Source organism: Macrotis lagotis, chromosome X (genome assembly GCF_037893015.1).
Source record: "Macrotis lagotis isolate mMagLag1 chromosome X, bilby.v1.9.chrom.fasta, whole genome shotgun sequence".
In the NCBI taxonomy this organism is placed as follows: Eukaryota; Metazoa; Chordata; class Mammalia; order Peramelemorphia; family Peramelidae; genus Macrotis; species Macrotis lagotis.
This window is the reverse complement of record NC_133666.1, coordinates 426,643,213-426,659,509: the sequence shown is the minus strand read 5'-3', so window position 1 is coordinate 426,659,509 and position 16,297 is coordinate 426,643,213.

The following is a 16,297-nucleotide window of genomic DNA, read 5'->3' as shown; positions in this document are numbered from 1 at the left end:
GGGGGTCGATTTTAGGCTTAATTTCCCTAAACTTTCCATAAGTATTGATTAGCCCAGGGTACTAAGAGTCAGACTTTAATCTCCTTTGATATAATTGGTGCCCTTTAGTCATGTTGATATGACTTCTTGGATCCCTAAGGAGGCTAGTCCATGTGAAGTTAGGGAGAAAATTTGGAACTCAAAAATTAAAAAATCTAAAATATTAAAAATTATTTTATATGTAATAGGAAGAAAAGAAAATATTTTTTAAAACTAACTATCCTATTTCTGTAAGAAATATCTCCTATTCTTTCAGTTTGCCCTTGCCTTAATTCTTTTCCCATGCCAGTTGATCCTCTACAGAAGTAACAGTGATTTTCCTTATGAGTAGATCCAACCGTGTTACTACTCTTCAATAAAGTTCAGTGGTTCCTTGTTGTTTCAAATGTCATGTTTAATTTCCTTTGAGTCTTAAAGGCTTTTATGAACTCAGCCTATGCTTCCAGCTTCATTAAACATCATTCCCTTTACCACACTATAAAGAGGTATCTATCTCCTGAGAAGCAGGAGTATACCTGAAGCAAATAAGACTGATAGGAAGCTGAGTCTGTGATATCATTTTCTAGGGAGCTCCCAGGTGAAGAAATTCCTCTAATAATGAAGGTGATCACCTTCCCTATAAACTTTATTATTTTAGGAACTTGCTCAGAGCACTGAGAAGCTAAATGACTTGCCCAAGGTCACTCAGCCAGTATGTGTCAGAAGCAGGACTTAAAATCTGATCTTCCTGGATACCTTTAGAGTAAACCTCATCTAGGAAAAGAAGGGATTAATCTAGATAATCTCTAATAATTCTAAATCCTGTATTTAAAACTGCCCTTCAGAAATTGTATCTACATTAGGAAAATAGGTTTTAGAGCAAGGAGGTCTATTAGAAAAAAATTTATAGGTGAAGAAATGAAAGCCCAGAAAGTTTAAATGACTTTCTTAAAGTCAGGCATCTAGTCAAATGACTCTTTCAAATGAAAGAGGCTGAGTTTTCTTATATCCTCTCTAATGTTCTTTGCCCATTTATTTTGCTTTACTCAATGGTTAGTTATATTAAATTGACCCCTTAACTTAGTCTTGCTCTATATGATAATAGTGCAGATTGGAGATGCATGAAAGTTAAATTCAGTAAACATTTATCAAAGGCTCACTCTATAACCTTGGTGCAAAGTTTGAGCAACAAGCAAAGCAAACTAGAAAAACCAACTCAATTAGACAAATTCTTCCTCCCCTTAGATATTACTGAGACCTGATAAATTAGGCTAATAACTAAAATGTGGTTAAACAATGGGATACTTATTCAAAAGAAGCACAATAAATGGGGGGGAGAGTAAAATAGCAATATATTTATGTAATTATATGTTTACATATATTTAAAATAGATTTTATGGATGCCTTGTTTCTATATAATCTAGATTTCCCCTTGTATTCTCTCCTTCCATGGTCATCTCATCTAAGAGAACAATTGTTTATAATAAAGATTTTTTTCCCCCATGGGGATATTTATTTTCAAAACTTCAAAGTGAAAATATAAAAGATTATAGACACAGAACAGTTCAGAAACCCAAGGGGTCCTTTAGTAAAAGCTCCTTATTGAACTGAAAAGAAAACGGGGGCTTAGTCAGGGGCAAGTGATGAAATCAAGGTCACAAAGTCATCAATAGTCTGAGCCAGCCAGTCTTCTTAGAAGCTAGGGAAGGGGCTGATCAGGAGTCAAAGATGAGTCTTCTCCTGGTCTTCAAGTGTGGCCTGGGTGAGTGCATAGGTGGCAAGGAGGTAGATCTTTGGTTTGGGAGCTGTAGGACCACCCTTCCTAGAGGTGAGCAGGTTTCTACCTCCTGGATCTGACTGATTGCTGCCTCCTGGATCTGACTAATTACCAAGGGAAGTAGGAGGTGACCTGTGGTCCAGCTGGATTCCTCATCAGCCACTGTCCTTGGTCCTATTTCCCAAGGTCTAAACCACTGCACAAGATCAGCCTGGGCTGGACCTGCCGGGACATAGTTCCAAATGGACACTCCCAATTTCAAATAAGTGTTCAGCTTCTTGTACTCAGAATCTTGGGACACCTGAGCAAAACGTGAGTACCTCTGGGCTGAGAAGTACCTTGTGGGGTCTCTTGGAGGAATGTGGGAATTTTCCTGCCCGAGAAGATGAATAGGTGGTTCCTGTGAGGGGAACAATAAAGGTTGGATGCCACAGAGTGTTCCTGTTAGAAAGGAGAAGGAATCTCTCCTAGACTCCCAATTTCTGGGTAGATCCTTGGATTCCATTTGTGGGGGCAATGAGTCCAACTTTTACCAATTTCAATACGTTACCAGAATCCCAGCTCCCTCAGCTTTCAGATCATCAGATATCTCCAAATACCTTGTCAATTCTCCAGTCTTTAGCTCTCAGATATTCTGTGTAGCTTTCAGTCAGTTTTGGGATCCTGGTGTGTGGGCTGGTCCTTTATATTCTGAATTAGGAGGTGGAGCCTCAATGGCTAGACATGAACTCCCAGCCCCTAAGCTGTCTCTTGGTAGATATTAAACTCCCTCTGATTCACTAGGTTCTAACTACTTCATAAAAATAACCAATGAGAATGACAACCTCTGAACATATACTCCTCAGGCACAAAATTCTCACCTGGTACGCTTGAATTTCCCCTTTAAATGACCTGGCTAGTAAGAACCTGTGAATACTTATCCCTCATCTGGCAGCCTCCATTTGCCAATCAGCATTACTTAAATGAGTAAAATAACCTGTGGCCTACTATCTCAAAGGGACTAAGGAAAGCCAAAGGAAAACACCTGGAGAGGTTAGGTAATACATTTGACTATAGCTAGGGAAGGGGCAGGATGCTTGATGAACATCCATGAGTGAGGGTTTCTAGGATTGAAGGAGAAGCAGAACCATTGAGACCCAGAGTACTTCTATTTTTGTCTTCCCCAACCTGAGAGCTTCCTGAAACCAAGGACCTTATTGCCTTCATTCTGGTGGAGAGATGAGGCTTGTACCAGAGCAGAAAGGTGACAGGTATTTAGGAAATGTATACTCTAGGGGCTACAGGGTCTCAATGATTGCTTCATAGAAAAAGTGACTTTGAGCTAGGCTCTGAACTTTGATGGGATTCCCACAAGTAGAAATGGAGGGTATGGGGTAAGCAAGCCCTCAGGAAAGAAGGTCCAGAAAACTGGCTGCAGAGTGGTTTCCAGTGGGAGAGACTGGAGGCAAAACCAGGAGGGAGATAGTTTTGATCAGGGAGTAAAATCCTGAATGAAGAATATCTCGGAGATAATCAAACAAGTTTTAATGACTGATTTGATGTTGAAGTTGATGAGTAGGAGACCTCCTAAATTTCTCTGAAGATTTGAATTGGGGAGTTTACTTTCATGATGTTTTGAAATTTTATATCTAGACTTTTTTTTTTTTGGTGGGGGAGGTTTGACTTTCAAGTAGTCTTAAATTATATCTCCCTGATATGTTTTTAGGCTAATTTCTTTATAATATGAAATACTATGCATTTGCCCCTTGAACTTCTGAAGCACTAAGACCAGGATTCAAGCAAATTGAGCAGTGGAGAGAGGGACTTCAACAATGAAGGTAGACTGAAAGCCCGATTTCATGAATACCTTCTGAGATCTATTGTTTCTTAGAGTTGAAAATATGGTACAATGGTAGCCTGGGGTAGCACAGAGGGTCTCTCGGGTTCCTGGTTACAAATGGACACCCCCAACTGGGAGTTCATTATTTTTGTTTTGAGAATTTTGCATGATTTGTTCCTGTCCTGGCTAGGAAGTGCCTTAATGGGGCCTGTTGTGGGTGGAAGAAGCCAGATGAGGATAGAGTGAGGTCAGAGACTGGTTTGGGGCAGTGGGGGAAGGGAGAGGGAAAAGCTGGTCTATGAAAGAGTCCAGTAAAGCCAAGTATACTATGAACTTTTTTCAAAAAAGGATTTAAAAAGGGGTGGCTAGGTGGTAGAGTGGATAGAGCACCGGCCTTGGAGTCAGGAGTACCTGGGTTCAAATCTGACCTCAGACACTTAGTAATTACCTAGCCGTGTGGCCTTGGGCAAGACACTTAACCCCATTGCCTTGAAAAATCTAAAAAAAAAAAGGATTTAAAAAAAAAGAAAAAGAGGAAGAGAGGAAGGAGAAAAAAAATCAGTAAAACTAATAATTTAAAAAACCAAACTGATGTTATAATGTACAGTGTTTTACACCTTTGGATAAATCAGCTACAAAAAAAGATATAGGGGGAAATGTCTTCTTAAAGTTCTTCTTTGGGGTCAAGTTTATTTTAAAAAAATTTTGTACATTAAATTTTTTTATTATTTTGTGTTTGTTCTATTTATAGTACTGTTGTCATGCTTTATATTATTTTCCTAACTTCGCTTATGTTGATCAATTTCTGAGCCTGAGGAAACTCTTATCCACCAACAAATCCAAAGAAATGGAAGTCAAATAAAATGAATACCAAACTGAAAAGAAAACAAATTATTAGCACATCAAGAGATGTTATTTACTGATAGCAACTCTGCATTTCAACACCCCCTCAAATGTATAGATGTGATTTATACAGTTTTTAGGTCTGTTAAGAGTACACAGTTATAGTTTAGACCAACACCTCACATCATATACCAAGATAAGATCCAAATGGATACAGAATTTAGACATAAAAAACAATACTATAAGCAAACTAGAAGATCAAGGACTAGTTTACCTGTCAGATCTATGGAAAGGAAAGCAGTTTATGACTAAGTAAGAGATGGAGAACATCACTAAAAACAAACTAGATGATTTTGATTACATTAAATTAAAAAGTTTTTGCACAGACAAAACCACTGTAATGAAGATCAAAAGAAATGTAGTAAACTGGGAAACAATCTTTATAACTAATGTTTCTGACAAAGGACTCATTTCTTTTTTTTTAAGGTTTTTTTTTTTTTTGTAAAGCAAACGGGGTTAAGTGTCTTGCCCAAGGCCACACGGCTAGGTAATTATTAAGTGTCTGAGACTGGTGCTTTATCCACTACGCCACCTAGCCACCCCGAAAGGACTCATTTCTAAAATATACAGAGAACTGAGTCAAATTAAAAAAAAAAAGCCATTCCCCAATTGACAACTGGTCAAAGGATATACAAAGGCAATTTATAGGTGAGGAGATCAAAGCAATCCATAGTCATTAAAAATTGCTCTAAATAATTACTTATTAGAGAAATGCAAATTAAAGCTTTTCTGAGATACCACCTCACATCTCTCAGACTGGCCAATATGACCAGAAAGGATAATGATCACTGTTGGAAGGGTTGTGGGAAATCTGGGACACTATTACATTGTTGGTGGAGCTGTGAACTCATCCAAACTTTCTGGAGAGAAATTTGGAACTATGCCCAAAGGGCAACAAAAATGTGCATACTCCTTGATCCAGAAGTACCACTACTAGGTCTATACCCTGAAGAGATGATGAAAAAGGGTAAAAACATCACTTGTACAAAATATTCATAGCAGCCCTGTTAGTGGTGGCAAAGAATTGGAAATCAAGTAAATGTCCTTCACAATTGGGGAATGGCTTAACAAACTGTGGTATATATGTATGTCATGGAACACTATTCTATTAGAAACCAGGAGGGATGGGAATTCAGGGAAACCTGGAGGGATTTGCATGAACTGATGCTGAGTGAGATGAGCAGAACCAGAAAAACATTGTACACCCTAACAGCAACATGGGGGCTATGATCAACCTTGATGAACTCACTCATTCCATCAGTGCAGCAATCAGGGACAATTTGGGGCTGTCTTCAATGGAGAATACCGTCTGTATACAGAGAAAGGACTGTGGAGTTTGAACAAAGAACAAGGACTATTACCTTTAATTTAGGGAAAAAAACCTGATATCTTATTGTCTGATCTTGCTATCTCTTACGCTTTGTTTCTTCCTTAAGGTTATGATTTCTCACTCATCAGAATCAATTTGGATCAATGTATACCATGGAAGTAATGTAAAGACTGACAAATTTCTTTCTGGGGGGGTGGGGTGGGGGGAGGGAAGTGAGATTAGGGGAAAAATTGTAAAACTCAAAAATAAATAAAATTTTTAATAAGAGTACATAATTAGTATCATTTTGTGACATTTAATTGGACCATTGGGCATTTGTCTAAAAGAAAGCTGATTATTGGACTTACCATAGTGAGAGACTCAAAAGTTTTTTCTATAATCTTATTGATCAGTGGGGCTGTTTAATGTAGCTGGAAAAGCCCCTTTCAGAGAAAAGAAAGTTGTCATTTATATTTCTAAATGGTGTTTCTTTTCTTCCTTCACTGAACCTTCACTTTGTATTTGTTCATATGTAAAATGTTCACAAGTAAAATCATAGGTTATTCACATGAAGAAATCCTAGTCAAAGGTAAGGGGCAGGATAGAGGCAAAACTAGAAGCAATGGTGTCATTGGCATGGTGGTAGTCTATAGACCACCTGGAAAGAAAGAGGAGATAGATAAAAGAGTTCAGGAAGTAGAGCTTAAGCTACAGATAGAGCATGATATATGCTTGATGAGGGATTCAATTATACAGACATCTGTTGGAGTACTTTCTCTGCCAGAAGCAGAATAACTTGACTATATTTTTGTCCTTCAAAAAAAGCTGAAAGAAGTTTTTTTTTCCCCCTGGGTCCAATTCTCACCAAGGAGGAGGAGCTAGTTGTTGGAATGGAAGTGGTGAAAGGAGGTGACTTATTAGAATTTAAGGTAAAGAAGAGGAAAATCAGGAATTTATTTAACAGTGTCTCCTATCAGAATATCTTCTATTAAGGTATGTCTTGGAGGGATTAACCAGACCATGCTTATTTGCTTGGCAGTCTCTAATTACAATTATGATTCCTCTCACAGATGGTGGCTAATGGAATACATATGCAGGTAAAATTCCAATTGTCTTCTTGACCAGGACTTCATCAGTCAATCCAAGAAGAGAATAGATAAAGTCTAAAGTACATAAAGCTTAGGAACAAAACTTGCTCTTGTTTAAATCACCTAACTGCCAGGTCTCTTTCTTTCTAATGAACTCTCTTAGAAAAAAAATATTACTCAAGATTTTGACATGTATTCTCAGAAAAATAAAGAAAAATAGAGTCTTATTTGAAAGAGAAAGACACACAGACTGGACTGAAGCAGAATTTAACGTGCTTCAAATGAAGCAAAAAAAAAAAAAATGGCAGAGGTAGCAATCATGACCTCAAAAAGAGTAAAAGCAAAAACATCTAATTAAGAGATATCAGGGGGGCGGCTAGGTGGTGCAGTGGATAGAGCACCAGCCCTGGAATCAGGAGTTACCTGAGTTCAAATTTGACCTTAGACACAATAATTACCTAGCTGTGTGGCTTTGGGCAAGCCACTTAGCCCTATTTGCCTTGAAAAAACCTAAAAAAAAAAAAGAGATTCAAGGAAACTACATTATGCTAAAAATGTACCATAGACAATGAAGTAACAACATCAAAAAATTTTATAGAAAGATCTCATTGCTCAAAGATATACTGAATATAGAACTGAGTCAAACTTATAAAAATAATAACTATTACCCAACTGAGAAATAGTCAAAGGATATAAACAGGTAGTTTTCTGAAGAAGACATCAGTCATATGGAAAAATGTTCTTAAATCACTATTGATTAGAGAAAGGCAGATTAAAACAACTCTGAGGTGCCACCCATATTTATCAGAAATGACAAATGCTGGAGGGGATGAGAGAAAAATAGATCTACGAATGAACTGCCTGAGGAGTAATGAAGAAGTCTAAATATTCTGGAGAACAATTTGAAACTATGCCCAAAGGGCTATAAAATTGTGCATATTCTTTGATCCAGCAGTCCTTCTATGTCAGTCTCTCCTTTTTGGGGTGGCAGAGAATTGCAAACCAAGGGGATGCTTGATAATTGGTATGGACTACTACTATACTATGGGAAATGACATGGGGTGGTGTTTCATAAAAACATGGGAAGACCTATGTGAAATGAAGTAAAGTGAGAAGAACTGGGAGATGATTGTGCATAGTAACAGCAATATTGCAATGATCATCAACTGTGAACAGCTTGCTTACACTGATTAATACAATGATTCAAGAAAATTCCAAAGGACTCATGATGAAAAAATGCTATCCATCTATGGAAAGAGAACTAATGAACTCTGAATGTAAATTAAAGTTTGATTTTCCTCATTTGATTTCCTTGGTTCTTGAGCTATGGCTAATATGGAAATATATTTTGGAATAATGGTTAATATGGAAATATCTTTCACATCTATAATTGTTATATTATTTGTCTTCTTGGTGAGTAGAGTAGAAGTAGGAAGGAAAGAGAGAATTTAGAATTCAAATTTAAAAAGGAAAGAATGTTAAAAATAAATTCAATTAAAATATTTTTTAAAATAGCCTTAATCAAAACATCCAAAAAATTAAGTACCAACTATGTGTTAGATAGGAGCTGAGGATACCATAGACAAAATGGAAAAAATCCCTATAGTACTCTCATGTCTATAAATATGGTGAGAGGTGTGCTTTTTCATATAAATATACATTCATATTGTTTTCTAAGATAGTCCTAAAAGATCTTACTTTGTACTGGATCTTTATTTCTATTCATTAAAAAATAGATTGAAAGACTGGTCTTTTAAGGCGAACCATTTTATTATTTATCTCTTGAGGACAATGTTGCTGAGAATTAATGGTCTGAAGCTACTAGATCAGCAGACTACTGCTTTGTTTTTCCTTTTTAAAAAGTAAAAGCTGGAGAAAGGAGTTGGAAAACTCCTAAGCTGCTTAAATTGTGTGGTTTTGCTCGAAAACATTTTCATTGTTCAGGGTGAAGAGTTACAAGTTTATTTTTATATACCTCTGTTTTTAGTTACAGACTGACTTTGCTGGCCAGTGGTGGAAGCCCCTTTTGTGTGAAACATCCCTTACCGTATTTGTCCCTTGAGCATAGCATGTGCCAAATGATCATTCCTAATAGTTTCGTTAGTTTTCTGGACAGAGGAAACATCTTGATAACTCAGTGGGATGTGTTATGTCAGAGAAAGTGTGTCATGGATCTTTGACAGTTTACACAAGGACATCATTAGAGGCCAAACCCCAAGTGCCAAGTTCCTCAGCTCACCTGTTCAGGGAACTGTTGTTTAGGGCATCTGATTACCCAACTGTGTACACTAGGCTGCCATTTTTTTAGGGAGATTTACGTAGTGGTATTTTGTAATGACGTCAATTCTTTTCCTGTCTGACCTGGAAGACTACAGTGACTCAATGCTGGCTGGTCAGCCTTAAAGATTAAATCGAGGACACTGTCTTAATTATTTTAACAGCTACTTTAAAGGATTTCCCAAGTTAAGAGAATCTATAGAAGCCTTGAGCTTTTTAGTCATTCCTGAAAATAAAGTTGATGATATAACTCAAGAAATACTCCATGATTGTGTTTTTGCAAAAGTTTTCACTCCTGCTTCTCAATGAAATTGTATTATTAAAGGAAGCAGTTAATAGAAAATTTTGAACATAAATTTTTTAAAAATTCTCTTACTTTCAAAATCCAGTTTTTCAGAAGGTTCAATGAAAGAAGAATTCTGTTCCAAAATTTAAAAATTATTCATAGTTAGCAAATAGTTATTCATAACAAAGAAATTTCTATGATCAAGACAGTTTTATTTCATTTGTTCTAGGGAATATTTCCATACTCTGAGAGATAAATTTGTTAATGAGTATAGATGATAATGATAATTTAATTATTATTATTTGTTTTTATATCACTTTCATTTCCAAATCTATCCCCCTTCAGCTACACAGAAAGTCATACCTTGAAGGAAAAAATAAAAAGTTGAAGACTTTAAAAGCACTCTGGTACTGATTTCTTCACATATGTGTTAATGACTGGTTAACTATCTTTCTTCCCTCTCTCTAAAAATAATACTGTCTTCCACAAACTTCCATAGTAGATCAATGTGTCTGGAAGAACTTCTGTTCATATGTGATGTCGAATGATTTCAATGCAGTTATTTGAAATACCTAACACATGGGCAAGGTTGCTTCTGCTAAAGGTAGATCCAGACTGAGAGAAAATATCTTAGAGTGAAGCCACTGGTGGAAGGTTGATGCCCTTTCAATTTCAGTTCCATGAATCTCAGCCCCGATTCTCCTATTCTAGTTATAAATCATCTTGGGACTTGTTTATTTTGCAAATTTCTGCCTGCTTGGAACTTCTCTTATCCTATGGCTAGCAAACTCCAATTACTTGGTCCCAAATCCAGGTATTCAGAGCCAAAGTCCAAAATAAAACCTCTTTTCCTTGCTACTTTAAACTTAATGTTCTCATTCATATCCTTCTCCAGTCTTTAACCTCACAGTATATTAGAGCTATAATAGATCTTAGAGGTCATCTGGTTCCACCACATTGTACATATGAGAAAGCTGAGGTCTAGAAGAGATAAATGACTTGGCCATCAGAGAAGTGGCAGAGACCTAACTCCAGGTCCAAAGATTTCTCTGCGGTACCTACAATTGTCTTTTTTGTCCTTTACTGTGCCCTGATTTTGTCCTTTTCTCTCTTGCCTTCATGCATTAATGTAGATCATTCATCATACTAGCACCATATTTCTTTCATATTATTTTAAAATTCTGTTTCCTTCAAAATCTAATTCAGGTATCACTTTAACCTAGCTGTGTGGCCTTGGGCAAGCTGCTTAACTCCATTTGTCTTGAAAAAACTAACAAAAAAAACACAAAACCAACCCCCCCAAAAGTATCACTCTTTTTTTTAATGAGACTTTCTCTGATTCTACCTGCTCAAATAACATTCTACTATATATATATATTAAGTTGTTGCAAGGCAAATGGGGTTAAGTGGTTAAAGCCACACAGCTAGGTAATCATTAAGTGTCTGAGGTCGGATTTGAACTCAGGTACTCCTGATTACAGGGCTGGTGCTCTATCCACTGTGCCACCTAGCCACCCCACATTCTACCATATATAGATTTAAATTCTAAAAAAAAAATTTTGGAATCTTTACCTCACTTTCATTTCTGAATATAATACTCTTCAGCAAGACATTATGTGAAACAGAATTAAAAAAAGTTTAAAACTCAGCAAAACTAATCAACACCAAGCAATATTCTAAACCCCTAGTCTCCTCATTTCTATAAAGGAGGGATGTGTATTTTTCCTATAATTATATATATTCAAATCTTCTAAGATAGACCTTAATAGCTTGTTTGTTTATTTGTTTTTATAATACAATAGAGTTAAAACCCTTTGAAGTTAGGAACTTATGATTTTTGTCTTTGCAAATCCAAATACCTAGTTAGCATTGTGCTCTGTACTTTCCTCAGAGTCTTCACTTCTTCACTTCCATATTGGCCTTCTCACTATGAAAATTCACTGGACCCTAAGACCACTTCTGATTGGTTAGCTCCTCTTACCACCTCTGATTTAAAGAAAAGTACCCAGGTCTGCCTTGTCATCTTCATTTCCCTTGGCTTCTCAATATTTTCTCCAATTCTTTGCCCCTTTCACTTTCTTTTCAGGTTTCTTTTATGTGGTGTCTTTCTTCCTTTAGAACCCCTCATTTGTATTAGGATATGATCTTCTCTCTTTTCTTCTTGTATTTGTATTCTTAACACTTAGCATAATATCTGGCTCATGGTTAATTATTTTATAAATGCTTATTTGATTTGACATAGCAGCTTCCTGAATTGACTTAAATGTCCTTCTTAAAGTATTATAAATTGCTTGAGGAGGGCAATTCTGTGCAGCCAAATTAATTCAATGCAGTTGAATTGGCATTTATTTGAAGCTGTTGCTGTCAAAGGGAGAACCCCATGAGGAGGTTCAAGGAAGTCACTGGTAGAGAGGTAAAGTTTGTTCCTAAGTGGTGCTGCCTCTTGGTGCCATCTCTACTTCAATTCCATAGATCAATGCTCTGATTACTCTACTCTAGTTATATCTTCTTGGGACTTACTTATTTTGTAAATGTTTACCTACTTGCTACTTCTCCTATCTTGTGACTAGTAAACCCTAAACTCCCCTAATCCAATCTTTTAAAAATCATAGTCAACAATACTAGTTATCATTTATAGATGGCTTTAAGTTTGCAAAGCTCTTCACTTGACTCATAGCATAAGTGATATAGGTGTTTTTATTATCCCCAATTTACAAAAGAAACTGAACCTGAGAGAGGTTAAATGAGGAGAATGAGGTCACAACTACTAAGTGTATGAGAAACAGTTTGAATTTAGATCTTCCTGACTATATTCAGGTCATTCTCCACTGCGAGTCTAAAAAATGACATCAATGGTCTTTTCAGGTTGAATACTTAGGATTCAAAGTATAAAATACCTTGCAATTAACTGACCTTAAGAAATGGTTGTCGAATTGGGAAAGAAGGAAAAGATATGGGGAATATTAATACTCTTAAGAAATACTTTGGGGACGCTAGATGGCGCAGTGGATAGAGCACCAGCCCTGGAGTCAGGAGTACCTGGGTTCAAATCCGACCTCAGACACTTAATAATTATCTAGCTGTGTGGCCTTGGGCAAGCCACTTAACCCCATTGCCTTGCAAAAATCCTGAAAAAAGAGAAAAAAGTACTTTGCATTATTCAGCCTTAATAAAAGGAAAAGAAAATTAAGTAAAGAAATTAAATTTAAACATTTTAGTGAACAGAAAAGGAAACCAATTAACAAGTTAATTAGTCAATAGTTTCAATATCACAGAACTGAGGATTCCATCCCCCCATACAGATCATAACCTTTTTATTTCAGGAAATTGCTGTAGTTGGCAATTTTATTAGTAAGGTGATCAACTGCACTAAATTTAGTCTGGTCCTTCAAAATAGACATAAAACCCATCACTGATAAATTGAAGTCTTTGAGACTGGAATGGGGAAGAACTCCAAAGTCACCTTAATAATACTTACTTTATTAACAATCTGCTAAATTTTTCTTAAAGTCCTAAGAATAAACCCAGATAAATTTTTTTAAATGTGCCTCTTTCTTTGTATTTCCTATTTTTTTCAGGTTTTGCCTAAATCTTTTTTTAAGTGAGCTTAGAAAGATATTTTAAAATTGTTTTAATAGGCAAAGAGGCAACCTGCATAATGAATTGAGATCAGAGCTCCAAATTATTAGCATGACTGGATTTAAATGTTGCCTTTTCTACACATAGAATTTGTGATCCTGAGCAAGTCACAACCCTCACTATTATGGGTAAATATTAAGTTTTATCTTCTACAGAGAAGGTACCATCCTGACCTGTATTAGTAGGAGGAATTTCTTCACTCGAGTGTTCTATATGTAACAAGAGACTGAAAGTAATCATGGGGGTGGCTAGGTGGTGCAGTGGATAGAGTACCAATCCTGGAGTTAGGAGTACCTGAGTTCAAATGTGACCTCAGACACTTAATAATTACCTAGCTGTGTGGCCTTGGGCAAGCCACTTAACCCCATTTGCCTTTAAAAAAAAAACTAAAGAAAAAAGAAAGTAATTTTCAAGAGGGGGACGATATTAGCTCATGGGGAAGAGGTATCCATATTTTAAGTTTACATCTTTTAATTTTAGTAAATGCTATTGTGGCAACATTTTCAAAGCATTCCCCCCAGTTTTTTTGGTTTTCACAAGGCAAATGGGGTGTCTGAGGCCTGATTTGAACTCAAGTACTCTAGACTCTAGGGCCAATACTCTATCCACTGAGCTACCTAGCTGCCCCAATCCCCCAGTTTTAAAATGATAAAGATTTGTATAATCCAATTTATATTCAAGCTGAAAATGAATATTACTAGGGAATGGTCTGAGGAAAAACCTTCAGTGAAATATTAAAGATATGTTGGCTAAATGAGTCAAAGAAAATTGAAGGAGCATGTTGACACCCAAATTCTTTAAAATATAAAGCACCAGCAACTAGGTGGTGCAGTGGATAGAGCACCGGCCCTGGAGTCAGGAGTACCTGAGTTCAAATCCAGCCTCAGACACTTACTAATTACCTAGCTGTGTGGCCTGGGGCAAGCTACTTAACCTCATTTGCCTTGCAAAAATATAAAAAAAATTAAAAATAAAATAAAAATAAAACATACAGCACACACAGACACAGCTCTGTCCAGATACAAAGCCTTGCTACCTACCTCCAACACAACTTTTCTTAACAGGGTCATCATATATCCTGGCTTTCTTCTCTTTTCTCATTCCTTGGCCCATTTGACTTGGATTTGATTTCAAGTCTCAAACGAACAATGACTGCTTCTTTAGATTGTATTTATGATCTCCTTAAAGGTGATCTCAAATCTCAGTCCACGATTTTCTAATTTGTGATTTATTCAGGTTGTGAAATTCTATTCTGTCTCTGTTTGTCTGTCTCTATCTCTGTCTGTCTCTCTCACACACACACAGATTCACACACACAGAACACACACACACACACACACAGAGATCCTTAGTAATTATAAGCGATTAAGGAAATAAAATAAGACAAAGTTTACCAAAAAGGGAAATTGTTTTTCTATAGGGTGAGGAGTTTTTAGCTATTTTGAAAGCTTTAATTGTTTGAGTAAGCAAAAGAGATTGAAGAAAGTCTCAAATAAAAGTGAGATTATGCATGAGTTTCAATTTTCTGAACTACCTTGTTGCCCAAAAACAAATGATGATTCACTTGTGTGGTACTTAACTATGGTTTTTAAGGTGTTTTTGCAAGAAATCCCATTTTCTCTGGGTCACAAATGTTTATCCTCTCAATTACAATTAGACTTAAGTTATATGAAATGTGTTCTATCCTAAAATACTGAGAACAGCCCAGGAAATACATTTTAATGTAAAGGAAATGATCAATAGTAGACATGCAGTTTTGTAATTAACTAATAGTTTTAGGGACTATGAAAGGAAGACACTTAAAAGCTGTTAAACAGTTATCTATTCATTAATATCCTCTGAATTACAAAGATTGATACAGAACCTCCTTCCAAAAAAAAACAAAACCTGAAGATATCAGAAGCATTCTCTGTAAACATCTCCCATTCCTCAGAGGAACTAGAAAGTTCAATCAGGAGAAATTTATATCATTTTCTTCCTGATTTATGACTCCCTGTGAAATATTCATATCTTCACAGCTATTGTGAACTTTATCTCATTTCCATAGTTATCAGATCAGGGCTGTTTATTTCCTTACAGAGTTATTGCTGAAGTCTGAGAGGGCAGAAGTAGAAACAATGGAGAGGCTCAGTGCTGTTAGCTTTTCATTTCCATACAATCCAGCCCTGTTTGGACATGCAAAGCTTTGATTTAAGGTTTATAAATTCTGGGCAAATCGAGTTGAAGGCTAACTGGTCTTAATCATAGAATGTTAGAACAGGAGGGGACCGTAGCAATTGTTTAGTCCTATCCCATTATTTTAGAAATAGGGAAAGTGAAACCCTAATAGAAAGGTGAATAGTTTTGCCCAAATTTATCGAGGAAGGCAAAGCTGAGACTAAAAATAATAACTGTAATTTAAATAGCGCTTAACATTTGTCAGACTCCTCATGTGCAATATTTCATTTGAATCTCAAAGCAACTCTATTCTGTTACATTGTTTATCAAACAAAATGCTCCATCTACTTCATTCTGGGCACTTTCACTGACTATCCCCCACATCTGGAATACTACATGTATTGTTATACCCATTCTATAGATAAGGAAACTGGAGTTTATAGAGAACAAGTGGCTTTTCAATATTCACAGTCAGTACATATCAGAACGTGAATAGGAATCAAGTTCTTTTCTAACTCCCAAGTTCAGCATTCAAATCCTTTTTGTAGACTAGAACCCTGATATCCCTAGTTTAGTTTTTCTCAGGTTAATTTTGCCATTGAACATTTGATATAAATTGAGGGGGAAAATATATATATATATACACACACATATATAATGTTTTTGGGGACTCTAGGTTATATCAAATTTCTATAATAAAGTGAGGTTGAAAAACATTAGATACCATACAATTCAGTTAAACAAGTATTTATTAAGCCCCAACTGCATACCTGCTACAGTCTAGACACTAGAGATATAAAGACAGAGAAAATCAATATTATTATCATGGTATAAAAAAATCACATGTAATAGATATTTTTAGAACACACAATTTCATATTGAGGGAAAATCAAACTTTTCTCTGGAAGGCAAAATATTCTAAAAAATACATTGACACAGCAACCAAAGAACCATGAGACCTATTTATTTGACTTGTAGCTGAAACTTCCTATATGTGATCTCTTTCATTATTAGAATGGGAGGT